Here is an 18,070-nt window from a genome sequence, read left to right on the forward strand (position 1 = left end):
AACCTCTCTACTTCCTCTAGATTAGTTTCCTTCCATTAATTATTAGCCTCTCCACTTCCTCTACATTAGTTTCCTTCCATTAATTATTTTTCTTTTCTTTAAACGTTTAAGTATTTCAACATGATGTTTGGTTTCGGAGCTGTACATATAGCCATTTATAGAAGAAAGGAACAAGTTTAATAATTCTCTGTGTAGCATGATAACAATAACAATGACATGAAACATTACCTGCGAGACCGTCCATGGGTGAAACCACATGTTAAAAAAAGAGTCTAATGTATGTTAAAAAGCTAGAAATGCAATGCAACTCTTCAAGTGTTATAATTGGGAATTGCGTGGTTTTCCTGTGGGATAAAGGACGCAGGTTGACTCTACCGGAGTGACCGTACTCAATTTTTCACCAGTTATTGTCGAAGAAGATTTGCTGATAGTGTGGTGTTACCGCCAGACACCACGCTTGCTAGGTGGTAGCCTTTAAATCGGCCGCGGTCCGGTAATATACGTCGGACCCGCGTGTCGCCACTATCAGTGATTGCAGACCGAGCGCCGCCACACGGCAGGTCTAGAGAGACTTTGCTAGCGATGGTTCATTGAATAAATACGCTCTCATTAGCCGAGACGATGGTTAGCATAGCCTTCAGCTACGTTATGTTCTACGACCTAGCAAGGCGCCATATTCAGTTACTACTGATATTGTGAATCATGTACCGTCAAGAGCGACGTTCGTCATTAATGGATTAAAGTTAAGTATTCTACCAGCTACGTCCGTTTTTCTAAATTCCAATTTCCTTGTCCTGTTCCAGACCTCACGCCAACCTGTGTGAGCTAAAACGCGTGCCTTTCGGCCTCCTCTCCTGCCAACCACAACAGATAGTCTCCCAGTAGCCAGTCTTTTAGTGAGCGGGGTGTCAAGGCGGTTAAGCTGCTACACTCTAATTGAGGAGGAGCAAGTTTCGAATCCTTGTCTGGTCGTCTTCATTTAGGTTTTCTGTGGTCTGCCTTAACCAGTTCTGGTGTGTGCCAGGACGGGTACTTCAACAAAATAATTTGTAATTACTTTCTATTTTTGTTTTTTCCTTACCAAGTAGTTTACAGTTCTTTATGCCGTTTCTTGCGACTTCAAATCCAAGATTCTCGATCCCTGTATAAATCTTTCAAATCTGTTCGTTGTATATCTTCCAAAACTTGATTTTTCCACATTGCACGGGGTCTTCTTCTTTTCCTCTTGTGTGGAGGTTATCAATTTAGTACTTTTCTTAGCAATTCCTTAACATCGTCACAAGCCCATACCGTTCATAACGCCGTTTTTCATCTTTTCGATGATGCACGTGAGAATTTTAATTTGATTCATGTTTTCTCTCTTTGGGATTTTCTTTCACCTTCAGACTCTACCTCTTCTCAAAAAATCTTCAAGTCTTCTTTTGTCCTGTTTTGTCATTTCGCAGGATCCTCCTCCATATAAACAAATACATTGGTGATTCCTGTAACTCTTTTTTGTAAAAACTACATTCCGTTTGCGGATGCGGTGATTGGCTTATTATAAGGGATTATTTTTAAATTTTGATACAATAACTTTTTTCTGTTACAGTCACAGCCGGTTTGGGTTTACAATAGTCATTTTTTTTCTGACAACGCATGATCAGATGTTAATTAAATGGCATCCATAGCATTCGAAGAGGGACGTTGCAGGCGGAAACTGGTTCTACTTGTATCATCAAAACTATTGGGTCAAAAATTAAAAAAAAGTATTACCCTTTTTTATTTCCGTAATTTTATCTAACCAAAGGATGGATTCAGCTTATTGATTGTTTATATAACTTGTGTTTTCCTTTACCTTATTTCTTGTTTACTGGAACTGTGATCTGAGATTATAGCTCTCAGATTTATTCTCTTGACACAAAATGTGACGTTGTTTACTTCCTACAGAGGGATGTTATCCTCATAAAATAATTTTCTTCATCATCTACTCTACATCATGGCGATCTGCTGCCAATATTGTTTGGTCATTCTCGAATAGTAAACTCGATAGATAATCTCCATATATATCTAGGCCCATCCTTGTACACTTTTTCGTCCACTCTTTCAGATCTTCGTTTAGATAATGCTTACCCAGTGTAGGTGGTACATAGTACCCTTGTCTAAGGTCTCTGATTGGTCATGTTACTCGTGAGATCTCTTTACTTATTTTAATTCTTGTCTATAACCCCGCGCAAACGTTTTTAACTGCAGAAACGTATACCTTATTCGTTGACCTCTCCTCTAGATATCGATATAGATTCTTTAGTGGTACTGTGTCATGCGCTTTTTGTAAATGTGTGGAAATCATATGTAAACCTTTAACCCCGGCTCTTCATTTTTTAGAGTTTCGGGTTTTTATTAAATATATTATCTACACAGGATCGGCCTGCCATAAAGCCACTATGTCCTTCTACAATAATTTCGTTCTACAGTCTCCTCACTGATGCCCGTATAGCTACTGCAATCTTTTTTTGATGGTTTCCGATGAAATAGTATCAAGAATGCTTTTTTCTATATTTTTTGATAGGGGTCCAGGAGTGTCTTCTGGTTCGATAAAAGATTTGTTGATAGTAAATTGAGATGTTTTTAGAATGTCTTATATTGCATTTTATCAGCCCAATGGAAATTCCTCCCGAATCATTTCTAGCTTAGTTTTTATAACGACGTGATTTCGACGTGCCAAGTTCTACCGTACTTCAGAGCCCATGGTAAACTGGAGGTCCCCCCTTTAATGGATAGGGGAAGTCTGCTGTGTGGAGGGAAGAATGAAGAGTAATGTTTAACGTCCTTTAACGACGTTAACCGAAGCGGCACGGTTGTAAGGCACTGGACTCCTATTCGTGTGGACGATGGTTCAAACCTTCCTGGCCATCCAGATTTAGGTTTTTAGGTTTTCTGTGATTTCCTTAAAAGGCTTAATGCAAATGAATGGGCGTAGCTGATTTCTTTCTACCTTCATTCCCAAATCGGGTTTGTGTTCGATCTCTAACAGCCTCAATTAGTTAGTTTCATGTTCCCTGGAACATTTGCATGATAAATCGTAATGATCTGGAACGAGTCATGTAATATGCATATCGCAAATTACTTTGTAAACATGCCTACATACTGATCATTTACAAAATTTATTTATTTTTTAAAAAGAAAATATACTCGGGTGAGTGAGTAATTCTACACATTACAATAATAGGAATTCTTTTGCGGATTTTGTCAGGGAGAAACATACTCAGTTTAGTTTCAAATATTACTTTGCTGCCAGTCAGAGATCTTACATTATAGTGCACATTATCAAAAAATTTCGTTGAAGAACTGTGCACCCCTTTTTGTGCTAAAGGCAACCTCAATGTGCCCCAATGAATGTAATTTTTGCTTTGATTTTCTAATTGTTTGCATCATTGTTCCTTCTGAACTCCAGTGAATTATTTACAACAAGATTCATGGGGGAATGAATATTCTGCGAAGAAGTAGTGGAACTGCCCAACTCTTCAAGCAGACATCCAAGGGATGATCGACGGTGAGTACAACACATTATTCTTAAAGCACTTTTTTGAGCAATGAAGACTTCCTTTCTTAAAGATGATTTACCGATGAACATTATTCCATATGACATTTTTGAATGAAAATGTGCAATCTGTGTCAATTTAAGATTTGTCTTTCCCCAAGATTTACATTAATTCTAAGTGTAAATGTCGCTGAACTAAGCTGTTTTAGGAGCTTCAAAACATTCTTTTTCCAGTTTAAATTCCCAGGATTTTGAAGTCACGCATAATCGGTGTAGAAGTGCAGAATTAAATATGTAACGTCTTTTTAAATTTGAGGATGAGACCACTCACAGAAAACCAGTCAATGATACTATAAGAACATTGTTGCTGTATGTATGCTTGAATTGACTACAATACTAGTGTCATTCGCAAAAATACCATATTCTGCTTGTTGTATATTAGGCAGAAGATCGTTTACATATAAAAGAAACCGAGCGAGGGGGCGCAGTGGTTAGACACTGGACTCGCATTCGGGAGGACGACGGTTCAATCCCGCATCCGGTCACACTGATCTAGGTTTTCCGTGATTTTCCTAAATCACTCCAGGCAAATGCTGGGATGGTTCCTCCGAAAGGGCACGGCCGCCTTCCTTCCCCATCCTTCCCTAATCCGATGAGACCGATGATCACGTTGTGTGGTCTCCTTCCCCAAACAACCAACCAACCAACCAACATATAAGAGAAACGATAGCGGACCTAAAACTGAGCCTTGGGGAACCCCATACGTGATTCCTCCGTAGTAAGAATAATGTCCCCAGAATGCATTGGTCGAATTACCACGTACAAGTTTCCTTGTAATTTAGATTAGATTTGACATTATCCATTGGTTGGTTATTCCATCAATCCCATATAATCTCATTTTATACAGGAAAACATTGTAATTCATACAGACCACGAGGTCGACGCAGGGCACAACTTAAGATTGGGAAAGTGAGGGGAATACCCTTCTCGAAGGAGTCATGACAGTAACGTGCCCAAGTGATTTAAGGAAACACCAAAAAACCTAAGTCTGGATAGCTGGACGGGGGTTTAAACCGCGGTTGTTCAGAATACGAAACCACCGCCTTTCGGCTGCGGCATCTCTCTAGGTCGGAGGAGGGCAAGTGCGTACCGTCTCCAGTTGCATCTCACCTAGCAAAGCACTGTGGTGTTCAGACCAACCATCGCGTCACAGACGGAGGGCAGATTTATCCTTTTAAATCAACTGATATCTTCAGGCGCTCTCAAAATATGTCCAAGAGAGGATAGTATTCTAAATTTGCCATTTTTGTATACAACTTATTCGAAAAGTTGTGCCACAATTGCTAAATTTGACGCTGTATAAACTGATTCTATCTACAATGGTTCACCTTTATACACATAGGACTTTTAAGGCAGCTTACTGTGATACCTAAACGGTAAGCATATTTCAGTAGTGTATGCAGTCTTTTTCTACTATTAATACGAATAATGACTGTGTACGTCAAATTTTGATTGAACGATCTGAAATTATACCCTCATATGATTAAACCGTCCGTCTCTGTTGCTGAGTGGTCAGTATAGATACCTGTCTTGAGGAGGACCCGGGTTCGATTCCTGGTAATTTCAAGGATTTTTCATTGGAGGTGGACGGGAACTACGTGCACTCAGCCTCGTGACTTGACCGAGTGGTAGCGGCTCCACAGGCTGGAAAATTAGTAAAGCGGCCTGGAGGGCGGTGTGCTCACCACATGCCCTCCAAAGCGCATCCGCATGACGTCGCATAGCAGAGAATGACATGGGTCTTGGGCCTTCACGGCCTTTAGGAGCCGCCCTCTGTATGATTAAATCCACGGTATCCAATGAATTATGTAAAGGAGCTAGAAATACTCGCCAACCAATTTTATTCATATTGCATCACTATTAGACTCCTACTGAAAATTAACGATCATAAATATTAAAAATTTAGACTCACTGAGAAACTCGAGGCGGATATTAACAAAAATAGCTAACAAAATATGCTACGATAATGCGCCTGGAATTGGAGAATCAGGGATTAAACTTTACTAACTATGATTCGACTTTGATGGCATTTACACTTAACGGAAAAAATTGCAGCACCAAAAAGTAATGAAGGTAGAGTAATGAAATTTCGGGAGTTCGTTTGTCTAGGTAACATATTTAAGTTATTAACATTATGAGATCACAAGGTAACGTAAGCGCGAGAGAAGCCATTACAAATGTGCAATGCTGGTACATTAATAAATGATGTAACTGAAAGAATGTTGAATGCAAGCATGCAAACGGGCATGCATTGTGTTGTACGGTGTCAGACGTCATTTTTTTGTGATGGAGCTCCATGTTGTTGCATATGGTCGGTTAAAACAGGAACTATTAACGCTGCTTGTGGATGACGCTGTAGTTGTCCGATGATGTCCCGTAAGTGCTCGACTGGAGACAGGTCAGGCGATCGGGCAGGCGAAAGCAAAACGTCGACACCCTGCAGAGCATTTCGGGTTGCAACAGCGGCATGTGGACGACCATTGTGCTGTTGCTAAACACCGCCTGGAAAGCTGTTCATGAATGCCAGCACAACAGGTCGAATCATCAGCATGACGTATAATTTTGCAGTCAGCGTATATGGGATAAACACGAGAGAACTACTGTTGTCGAGCGAAATCTCTCCACGGATCATAACTCTAAGTGTAGGTCCAGAGTGTCTAGCTTGCAGTCAGGTTGGTTGCAGGCCACCAACTGACCTCCGTGTAAACAACACACGGCCATCACTGACAACCGAGGCATGAGGAAACACAACAGGCCTCAACCTGCACTCCAATGAGTTCTCGCTTGACGCTAATGAAGCCGCAAATGACAGTGGTGTGGGGTCAGTGGCATGCGCTCTACAGTGCTTCTGTCTTGGAGTTGTCCTTGACGTAACCGATTCGTAACAGTTCGTTGTATCATTGTGGTGCCGGCTGCAGCAAAAATTGCTGCTGCAGAAGGAGTACGATGCGCCAGATCCATACGCCGAACACGATGGTCTTCCCTCTCGGTAGAGTTACGTGGTCGTTCGGAGCCATGTTTTCTTGCGATCGTACATTCTCGAGAACACTGCCGCCAGCAACCATGTACAATAGCTTCATTCCAGTCAAGTCTTTCTGCAGTATCGCAGAAGGAACATCCAACTTCACGTAACCTTATTGCAAGACCTCGATCAAACTTACTGAGATATTGGTAAGGAACTCTTAACATCATCTCACCAAGTGATATCTCAAAAGTAATTAATGCTCACGTCCATTACATCGTGTATTAAAAGCAAACATGATTTGCATCCTGATAGTGACACTGCCAGTGGCACTCTTATGCGATAGTTGCAAAATCTAAATACATATCATCTTTTAGATTCAGAAATACATCTACCGACTTTCGTTTACGTTGAACAACTCCTTTTTGGTGTTGCGATTTTTTCTCCTTCCGTGTATAACCCTTTATTTCCTTACAAAACAACTCATATGCCCCATTACTCTAATTGTTGTATTACTTTTTAATACTGATTGGCATAACTAAATTTGTGCCACGTGTGTTTTGAAACCCGCAATTGTTATTAATTTTGTTTGTAACCGGGTCCACAGCTTCCGTATATTTTCCAAAAGAAAACATTGTCAGCTTTAGACTGTAAAACGTTTCCGTTTACTTGCTATGAGCCATTTCGACAGTATCGTCATTATGAAGGAACATGCAGAATAGCAACAGACGTGACATATAAATTAATCTATCTGTACACTTGCGGAAACACACATAAACATATACAAGGTAGTGTTTATGTGAGCTCCACACGGATAGTATTTTATTTTAAGAAGTACATTTATTGAATTGGTTGGGTGAAGTGTAACCCAGGGCCAGTATATGACTAGACGAAAGAAATCCCTCAAATGCACCTTCAAATTGGGGGGCAGAATGGAACTAGCAATCTGGGACTAAACCAATCCAGTCCTTATCTCCTCAATTCGTTATTTTTTTTTCATGCACGCCATGTTGTTTTGTCGTATTGGCAGGTCTATAATTGTATGTGGCACTCTATTTCACCCCACTGGGAATGGAAAGGTTCTAATTTACGCTGAGGGCAACTTGAAATTCCTCACCTTTCCCCTTCTTTTCTAGCGCATCTTGGCGAATTTAACTTCATAGACTAAGCACAGGTGTAAACACCTACCGCACAGCGGTGTTCTCAAGGCTACGACAGATCTGCAGTGTAAAACTGGATGCAGAACCACAAAGTCATCACGGGTCTTCTTTTTATACACTCCTGGAAATGGAAAAAAGAACACATTGACACCGGTGTGTCAGACCCACCATACTTGCTCCGGACACTGCGAGAGGGCTGTACAAGCAATGATCACACGCACGGCACAGCGGACACACCAGCAACCGCGGTGTTGGCCGTCGAATGGCGCTAGCTGCGCAGCATTTGTGCACCGCCGCCGTCAGTGTCAGCCAGTTTGCCGTGGCATACGGAGCTCCATCGCAGTCTTTAACACTGGTAGCATGCCGCGACAGCGTGGACGTGAACCGTATGTGCAGTTGACGGACTTTGAGCGAGGGCGTATAGTGGGCATGCGGGAGGCCGGGTGGACGTACCGCCGAATTGCTCAACACGTGGGGCGTGAGGTCTACACATTACATCGATGTTGTCGCCAGTGGTCGGCGGAAGGTGCACGTGCCCCTCGACCTGGGACCAGACCGCAGTGACGCACGGATGCACGCCAAGACCGTAGGATCCTACGCAGTGCCGTAGGGGACCGCACCGCCACTTCCCAGCAAATTAGGGACACTGTTTCTCCTGGGGTATCGGCGAGGACCATTCGCAACCGTCTCCATGAAGCTGGGCTACGGTCCCGCACACAGTTAGGCTGTCTTCCGCTCACGCCCCAACATCGTGCAGCCCGCCTCCAGTGGTGTCGCGACAGGCGTGAATGGAGGGACGAATGGAGACGTGTCGTCTTCAGCGATGAGAGTCGCTTCTGCCTTGGTGCCAATGATGGTCGTATGCGTGTTTGGCGCCGTGCAGGTGAGCGCCACAATGAGGACTGCATACGACCGAGGCACACAGGGCCAACACCCGGCATCATGGTGTGGGATCGATCTCCTACACTGGCCGTACACCTCTGGTGACCGTCGAGGGGACACTGAATAGTGCACAGTACATCCAAACCGTCATCGAACCCATCGTTCTACCATTCCTAGACCGGCAAGGGAACTTGCTGTTCCAACAGGACAATGCACGTCCGCATGTATCCCATGCCACCCAACGTGCTCTAGAAGGTGTAAGTCAACTACCCTGGCCAGCAAGATTTCCGGATCAGTCCCCCATTGAGCATGTTTGGGACTGGATGAAGCGTCGTCTCACGCGGTCTGCACATCCAGCACGAACGCTGGTCCAACTGAGGCGCCAGGTGGAAATGGCATGGCAAGCCGTTCCACAGGACTACATCCAGCATCTCTACGATCGTCTCCATGGGAGAATAGCAGCCTGCATTGCTGCGGAAGGTGGATATACACTGTACTAGTGCCGACATTGTACATGCTCTGTTGCCTGTGTCTATGTGTCTGTGGTTCTGTCAGTGTGATCATGTGATGTATCTGACCCCAGCAATGTGTCAATAAAGTTTCCCCTTCCTGGGACAATGAATTCACGGTGTTCTTATTTCAATTTCCAGGAGTGTATATGCAAACAGTAAACTACTGTCTGTGCACCGGTGCACAGCAAAGGAACTGATTTGGTATATACTACTACTTCTCAAAATATGGAAATCAAAGAGCTTGCATTAGGAGAGATTGGTTTCACAGTATCGAAGATGAAAAAGCGCTCATAGTTCTTAAGGTATGAATGTTAAAGCCTCTTATAAGAGCTGCACGAGTAAGAGAAAAGACTGAGCAAACTATTTCATCACTGTTCTGCAAACGTTCGAATTATTATTAGAAGCAAAACGGCTTGCTAAACATGGAGGCTCTAAGATTCATACCTTAAGACCTACAAACACTTATTCATTTTCGCTACTGTGAAATACATCTCTTCTACTGAACAAGTGCTCACAGCTATTAAGGTATGCGCCTTAGAGTCCATGTTCTTGATTTGGTATATACTACTACTTCTCAAAATATGGAAATCAAAGAGCTTGCATTAGGAGAGATTGGTTTCACAGTATCGAAGATGAAAAAGCGCTCATAGTTCTTAAGGTATGAATGTTAAAGCCTCTGTTTACTAGGCCTTTTAGCTTCGAATGATGATTCCTGTCATCCCTGAGTATTGACGATTCCTCCTGGCACATCCTGTACAATAGTGAGACAGAGATCTCTAAACCAGATTTTAAACTGTAAGACATTTCTTGGAATAGATGTATACTTTGATTATGAACTGCAGATAAAAACTGAAGAAAAGTTAAGGAGATGGCACCTGCAAAAACTCAAAGAACTAGAGGCATTTGAGAGGAGGATTGGGCATCGATTGACTGAAACAGGGGAACGAGTGGAATAGAAGAAGAAGGGGAAGCTTAGAAAGATGAAATACTGAATGCAGCAGAGGATCAGACAGGCAAAAATACAGGGACAAGTAGACATCCTTGCATAAAAGAGGGGCTATTGAATTTAACTGAAAAAAAGCGGAAATATAAAAATGATGGGATGGAGCAGGAGAAAGATAATACAGACGTCTAAAAAATAAGACTCACAGAAACGGCAAACTGGGTGCACAGGAATGGCTAGGAAACAAATGCATGGCCGTAAAAGCCTACATAACTTGGAAAATTAAAGAGACCTTTGGTGAAAAGAGAGGCAGCTGTAGGAATGTCAAGAGGTCAGATGGAAAGTCAGTACTATGAAGAGGAGGAAAAGTTTAAAGGTGGAAGTAACATGAAGACCTATAAAAGAGAAATCATCTTGAACGTAATATTTTAGAAACAGAAGTGGAAGTAAATGAAGAAGAGAGGGGAGATTCCATGACGCTAAAAGTATTTCGCAGACCACTGAAAGACAATGCCCATGGCATAGACGACATTCTCTAAAAAAATATTGTGCTCTTGGGAGAGCCAGCCATAGCAAAACTATTCCACCTTGTGTCTAAGCTGTATGAAAGAAACGAAACGACCTCGGACTTAAACAAGTGTATGAGTCCAATTCCAAAGAAAACCAATGCTGAAAGGTGTGAATACTATCGAATCATGAGCTTTATGTGGTGGCTGCAAAACACTGGCACGAATTACTTGTAGAAGAATGGAAAAGCTTGTATAAGCCGATCTCTGGATTGCAGGAAAATGTAGGAACGCGCGAGGCCATACGGATCCTATGATTTGGCATGGAAAATAGGTAAAAAATAAAGGCTAACGTACGTTTATAGCGTTTGTGGGGAAAGCTTTGGACCGATTTGATTGGAACGCAATCTTTGAAATTCTAAAGGAAGCATGTATAAAATACAGCGAGCGAAAGGTTATTTACAACTCATACTGAAGCTGTTGTAAGAGTCGAAGCACATCAAAGGATAACACTGGTTAAGAAGGGAGTGAGACAGGGTTGTAGAATATCGTCGTTGTTATTCAGTCTGCACAGCGAACAAGTGGTAAAGGAAATAAAGGTCAAATTTGGAAAGAGAATTAAATTTCAAGGTGAAGAAATAAATGCTATGAGGTTTAACGATGACATTGTATTGCCAGATGCGACTAAGAGCTTTGAAGAGCAGCTCAACGGAATGGATAGAATCTCCGAAAGAGGCAATAAGATCAACGTCAAAAAAAAACAAAACAAAGATAATTAAATGTAGTTGAATGAAATCAGATGATGCTGAGAGAATTAGATTAGAAAATGAGAGACTAAAAGTGGTAGACGGACTTCGCTATTTGGGTTGCCGTGATGGAGAGGATAAGAACTGTATACTGGCTCTAGCAAGGAAAGAATTTCTGAATAGGTGAAATCAGTTAACATTTAATACACTTTTAAGCGTCAGGAAGTCTTTTCTGGATGCATTTGTCTAGAGTGTAACTTTGTACTGAATTGAAACGTGGACGATAAGCAGACCAGCCAAGAAGAGTTCAAAAGCTTCTGAAATGTGTTGCTAAAAGTGTGATGAAGATTACATGGGCAGATACGATAATTATTGAGAAGGTTCTAAATCTATTTAGGGAAAAAAGAAATTTGTGGCACAGTTTTTTTTTACTATTAGAAGGAATTGGTTTATGGGACACTTCCCGTGGCGTCAAGAAGTCATCAATTTGGCACTGTGGGGAAGTGTGGGTGAGAGAGAGAGAGAGAGAGAGAGAGAGAGAGAGAGAGAGAGAGAGAGAGAGGGAGGAGGGGTAATATTTACAAAAGGACGCCAAGACGTGAAATCAATAAGCAGGTTCAAATGGATATAGATTATATATAATTTTGGTAAAAGCCAAGATCTATTCATTTTAAGACCTTTTTTTCCAAACTAGTTTCAACAGAATCGTGCCAGTCTTCAGACTGTCATTACACAATGCGTATACGTTTACATTCATGTGTCGTCGACGTTTTGAGAACGAAGTGCAAATACGTTAAAAAACTCCACATGGTCTGTCGACGACTCATGTACGTGATCGTATACGCAAAGTGTATATATACGAGGGTTGGAACTATTTATTTACAGCTCGTACGAAATAGATACGTGTTTCAAAGTTTTACTGACCTTCATTGTAGTCACCAGCATTGTTTATTATCCGTTGCACGCGATTTGGAAGTCGGAGTTTGTGTTCCAAAAATGAACAGCACCGAGACAGAAGTGATGACACTTTCTGCAGGGTCTGACCATCATTTTGTACTACAATTCTCAAGCACATACAGTGCAAGCTGTTACTAATTTGTTTCACTCATGGGGCTACTAAGTGCTATACCACCTACTGCACTCCCCTGACTTAAGCTCTCGTGAGTTCAACTCGATTTCTAAACTGAAGGAAACACTTCACGGCATTCGCTTCAGAACTGCTGCAGATTCGTCGGGCAATAGACCGCGCCACTCGAACTGTCAACACAAATGGCACTGCTAAGAGTATCCTACGACTTCCACATCGCTTGCAACGGGTTATACGCAATGACGATGACTACTTTGAAGATCAGTAAAACTTTGAAACACATATCAATTTTGTACGAGCAGTAAATAAATAGTTGCCACTATGTGTAAGGATGTAGATTCATTCTGAGACGAAGGGCATCCACACAATAGACCTAAAAACTTAGTTTTAGATGATTCATCACTGAAGTGGACGTGAGACTATGGCTGGTCTTATACTCTTAGAAATTAGGAATACCGACTGTCATACGTTTTGTAAAATATTTTAATTACGCGACCAGTTCCGAACACTACATTAGTGTTGTCTTAAGGCACCTATGCAGTCTCAACGGTGATAGTCAACCCAAGTTTCATTAGGACAAATATCATGTATATTTAGTGATCTCGTAGATTTCTATTTACGCTGATAGGTGTTAGGTGGCTGTAGTGCACACATTATGCAAATAGAAAGCCTTGAGACCAGACGTCCTACTTCACCGATGGTTGGATATCACCATTCAGCTTGCATAGAGGCCTGAAGATGACGCTAATACGGTATGGCACTAGTCGTTTCATTATTATATTTTATAAAAAGTACGGCTATTGGTATTCCTTATTTCTGCAAATGAGAACTTAGTAACTGCATCAAACAAGTTTCCGTTTTACAGAGTCGCAATGCTTTCCGTCGTGCTCGGGAATGTCAGATTCGCAGTTTAGTAGAGTTACATACAATGACTGTCCGCCCCCGGTAGCTGAATTGTCAGCGTGACGGATTGTCAATCCTCTGGGCCCGGTTTCGATTCTCGGCTGATTCGAGCAATTTTCTCTGCCCAGGGACTGGGTGTTGTGCTGTCCTCATAATCATTCTATCATCCTCATCGACTGCAGGTCGCCGAAGTGGCGTCAAATTGAAAGACCGGCACCCGGCGAACGGTTTTGCTACGTGGGGGGCCCAAGCCATACGATTTAATAAAAACATGAAATCAGTGATCATTCTGTAATGAACAAAAATCTTGTGCCAGGATAGGGCAGATGATCTCTCTTGCTTCCTCTGCGGACTCCTACGCTGACGTTCTGTGTGCTTATTCAGCTGAAAATGGTTAACAATTGCTTTACCACACTCACCTGGACGTCGGCTGTGTTGATTGACCGGAGTCGTCGGAGATACAGGTTTCACCGATGTAAAAGACTTGACGAGGCACTCTTAGGAACTGACATGATTCACTAAAAGGGGGCGAAAGTGTCTCTACAATGAATACACGTCAGCGAGTCTCGTGATGTAGCACGTTAAAGTCAAGCTGAGACGTACGCTGGGTGAAGTGGCCTAAGACAGCAAGCAGCAGAGTTACGCGTACAGCGTACGGTGTCGCCGGTTGCTAGGACGCGGTGTCCGCACGCGGCAACAAAGTCTGTCGCCGTGGCCGCCACTGCTCGACTGAAGGCTGCCCGGGAGATCCCTGTGTACGGCGGCTGGCTCGGAGTGGACCTTCACCCGGGGGCCGCCCCACCAAGCCAGCGGCCAGACCTGCCTCCAGCAGACGCGCCGGCCGCTGCCGCTGCCGCCTTCCTTCCCGCTGCGTCCCGACACTTGCGTCAGCGCTGTCCCCAGAGTACGCCGTTCCTCGAACACGGGCAGGCTGTCGGGTTTCGACAGGGCATGGTACATTTTATCTTCACTGTGGTCACGATTCGCGAGAGACGGGAGATCTGAATGGATTTCCCGAAGGGAAAGCAAAGACCAATGAGCAAAGTAACAGGAAACAAGATTTTACAGTACGGCTCAAGCAAGTAGGATCTGAAACATAAGTGTAACATACGCTGAGGAGACAGAAGTCCTGGGAGATCTCCTAATATCGAGTCTGACCTTTCCTCCGGCGTAGTGCAGCTGTCGGACGTGGCACGGACTCAACCAACCTTTGGAAGTCCCCTACAGAAATACTGAGCTACGGTGCCTCTATAGCCGTCCATAATTGCGAAAGTATTGCCGATGCAGGACTTTGCACACGAACTGACCTCTCGATTATGTCCCATAAATATTCGATGGGGTTCATGTCGGGAGATCTGGATGAACAAACCATTCTCCAGAATGTTCTTCAAATCAGTCCTGAACAACTGTGGCCGGTGCCATGTTGGGCAACATGAAGTTCCTGAATGGCTACAATTAGTCTCCAAGTAGCCGAACATAACCATTTCCAGACAATTATCGCTTCAGTTGAACCAGAAGATGCAGTTTATTCCAAGTAAACACAGTCCACGGCACTGGTATAGAGCCAACACTTGCTTGCACAGTGCCTTGTTGACAACTTTGGTCCATTGTTTCGTGGCGTCTGAGCTACAATCGAACCCCGCCATCAGCTCTTACCAACTGAAATCAAGATTCATCTGACCAGGCCGCAGTTTTCCAGTCGTCGTTGGAAGTCCCCTGCAGAAATACTGAGCCACAGACCCTCTGTAGTCATCCATAATTGTGAAAGTATTGCCGTTGCAGGATTTTGAACACGAACTGACCTCTCGATTATATCCCATAAATATTCGATGGGATTCATGTCGGGAGATTTGGATGGGCCAACCATTCGCTCGAATACTCCAGAATGTTCTTCAAATCAGTCGCGAACAAGTGTGGCCCGGTGACATGTTGGGAGACAAGAAGTCCCTGAATGGCTACAAATAGTCTCCAAGTATCCGAACATAACCATTTCCAAACAATGATCGGTTCAGTTGGACCAGAAAATCAAGTCCACTCCACATTCAAATGGCTGTGAGCACTATGGGACTTAACTTCTGAAGTCATCAGTCCCTTAGAACTTAGAACTACTTCAACCTAACTAACCTAAGGACATCACACACATCCATGCCCGAGGCAGGATTCGAACCTGCGACCGTAGCGGTCGCGCGGTTCCAGACTGTAGCGCCTGGAACCGCTCACCACTCCATGTAAACACAGTCCACGCCACTGCTACGGAGCCAACACCTGCTCGCACACTGAGTTGTTGACAACTTGGGCCCATGGCTTCGTGGGGTCTCCGCTACATTCGAACGCTAACATCAGCTCTTACCAACTGAAATCAGGATTTGTCGGACAAGGCCACGGTTTTCCAGTCGTCGTTGTCCAACTGATATGGTCACGAGTCCGGAAAAGGCACTGCAGGCGATGTGGTGCTGTTAGGAACTGGTGTCGGTCGTCTGCTGCCATAGCCCAGTAACATCAGATTTCGCCGCCCTGCCTAAACGAATGACTTCGTAGTACGTCCCAAATTTATTTCTGCCGTTATGTCACTCAGTGTTGCCCTGACAACTCTACGCAACGTTGGTACTGTCGGTCGCTAAGTGCAGGCCGTCAGCCACAGCGTTGTTCATGGCGAGAGGTAATGACTGAAATTCGGCACTCTCACCACACTCCCGATCCTGTGTATCTCGCAATATTGAATTCTCTTACGGTTTCCGAAGTGGAATGTCCCATGCGTCTGTCTCCAGCTACCATTCCGCGTTCAGAGGCTGTTAATTCCCATCGTGCACCCATAATCATGTCGGAATTTTTTTCGCATGGATCACCTGAGTACAAATGACAGCTGCGCCAATGTACTGCCCTTTTATAACATGTGTATGCGATACTACCACCATTTGTTTATTTACATGTCGCTATCCCATGAGTTTTCTCGTCTCACTGTATTGTGTGGTTTTCTTTTACGCTGTTGTGGTCACTAACGTCAGTGTTTGATATTTCGGGAACGTGAGTTTAGTTCCGGCCTGGCGGTTATGGTCTAGCCTTTGCACAACCCTAAATGGGTTGTTACCAAGGGCTAGGGTGCTGGAATTTGGCCTTGTAACTTTCCCAGGACGCTGCCTGTCTTCCGTCACGTTTTGAGAAGGAACTCCAAAAGGTCTAGCAGTAAGCTACAGTTTGTAGAGTAGTTGTGTTAGCGATTGCAGGAAATGGCCAATTAAGAAGTTTCAATTCTACATCTGAGGCTGCCTGGTCAAAAGAGCTACAGTATATGATCAAAGTATCCAAACACATATTAGTGCACATTAATACGGGTTTCTCACTTTGCCTTTATGACGACTTAATATCTCCTGGAATGACTTTCAATGAGGAGTCCCAGTGTCTATGGAGGAATGGCGGACCATTCTTCCTGGAGGGCTGAACCACACTTGCTGCAATGTCCCCTTGGAAAAATTTATCAATGACTGTTAAAAATTTATGAATTACTGTGCTGCAAAACCTCTACGTTATTTGATTTTCAAACAGCTGAGCATAACTGAACGTACTCAGACGTTTCGCTCTTCACTTATTCTGATCAACACTAAACTGACACACATTATTTTTAGCGCAACGCAATCTGCCTTTCAATAATCCCTACAAAAGAGTGGCCCTGACTAACAATAACTTACCTCACAAAAATCTTCGTTACTCGAGCTACTGCAATACAGCGAGCGCCAATACTGACAGCTAAATAAAAGATTCTAACTGCTGAAGGTACTAACTACTGATAGGCATAGTTAGCAAATGAAAGATTTTGATGGAGAACAAACAATGTATTTACCTTAATAGTGTTCAAAAGTCAGTGATTTTCATACAGAGCGCTATGTGGCGTTACCAGCATAAAAACCTAAACTACCTACTTACATTGGTAATGGTGGTAGATGCTAAGGTCTGGTGCGAAGCCGACGTTCTAACTCATTCCAAAAGTGTTCCATTGGGTCGCGTTGGGACCCTGAGCAGGCCACTCCATTTTAGGAATGTTAGTGTTCACAGACCATTGCCTCAGAGATGCTGCGTTTTGTCCAAGTGTGTTGTCATGATGATACAATCTGTCATCGTCTATGAATTGATGCTTTGCTGTAGCGTTTTCTTTAGCGCAGTAAGGGAACGATACCCCAACCAAGGAAAATACCGCCGTACCGTACTTACCTGCTGGCATTAGACTTGATGGCAGGTAATGTTCCCCAGCCATTCGTCGAACCTGAATCCTTCCAGCGGATTGCCACAGGCTATAGCTTGATTCATTACTCCAAATCACTCGCTACCAGTCATCCACTGTCCAGTTGCGGCGCTCTTTACACCATCTGAAGCATCATTTAGTACTAACTACAGAAATATGTCGCCTGCGAGGAACTCATCGACCATTGTACAGCATTCTTTTTCACTCTCCACACGGTCGTTGTGCTAGCAGGTCTGCAGGTAACACTTTGAAACTCGCTAGTGATTCCTTCCTCTAATTTGACGAGATTTTTTACAACCAACCTCCACAATGCTAGACTGTCCCTGTCTCTCAGTATACGAGGTCTGCTAGGTCGTGGTTTAGCTGTTGTTTTTATTCCTAATGTTTTGAAGAATCACCCCCAGCTGCGCAAATTTTCTGTTCTTAACCAGGTTTTGGCTACATTAATCCAGCCTTCTTCAGAAGTATAAAATTACTATAACATGCCAGAGTAAGGCACAGTCAACACTAAAATTAAAACCTATAGTACCGTGGTACCATGTCGAATTAAAATTA

At 43.4% G+C, this 18,070-nt stretch overlaps 1 protein-coding gene across 1 annotated transcript in view; it reads right to left on the reverse strand.

Moving 5' to 3' along the window:
• Positions 1–14,142, reverse strand: part of LOC126353793 (carboxypeptidase N subunit 2-like) — a 110,357-nt gene extending 96,215 nt beyond the window's left edge. Inside the window, exon 1 of the mRNA XM_050002885.1 lies at positions 13,698–14,142. The gene's annotated coding sequence lies outside the window, so the exon portion shown is untranslated. The remainder of the gene's footprint in view (positions 1–13,697) is intronic.
• Positions 14,143–18,070: the final 3,928 nt, after the last annotated feature.

The sequence above is a fragment of the Schistocerca gregaria genome, chromosome 3 (assembly GCF_023897955.1).
Source record: "Schistocerca gregaria isolate iqSchGreg1 chromosome 3, iqSchGreg1.2, whole genome shotgun sequence".
In the NCBI taxonomy this organism is placed as follows: domain Eukaryota; kingdom Metazoa; phylum Arthropoda; class Insecta; order Orthoptera; family Acrididae; genus Schistocerca; species Schistocerca gregaria.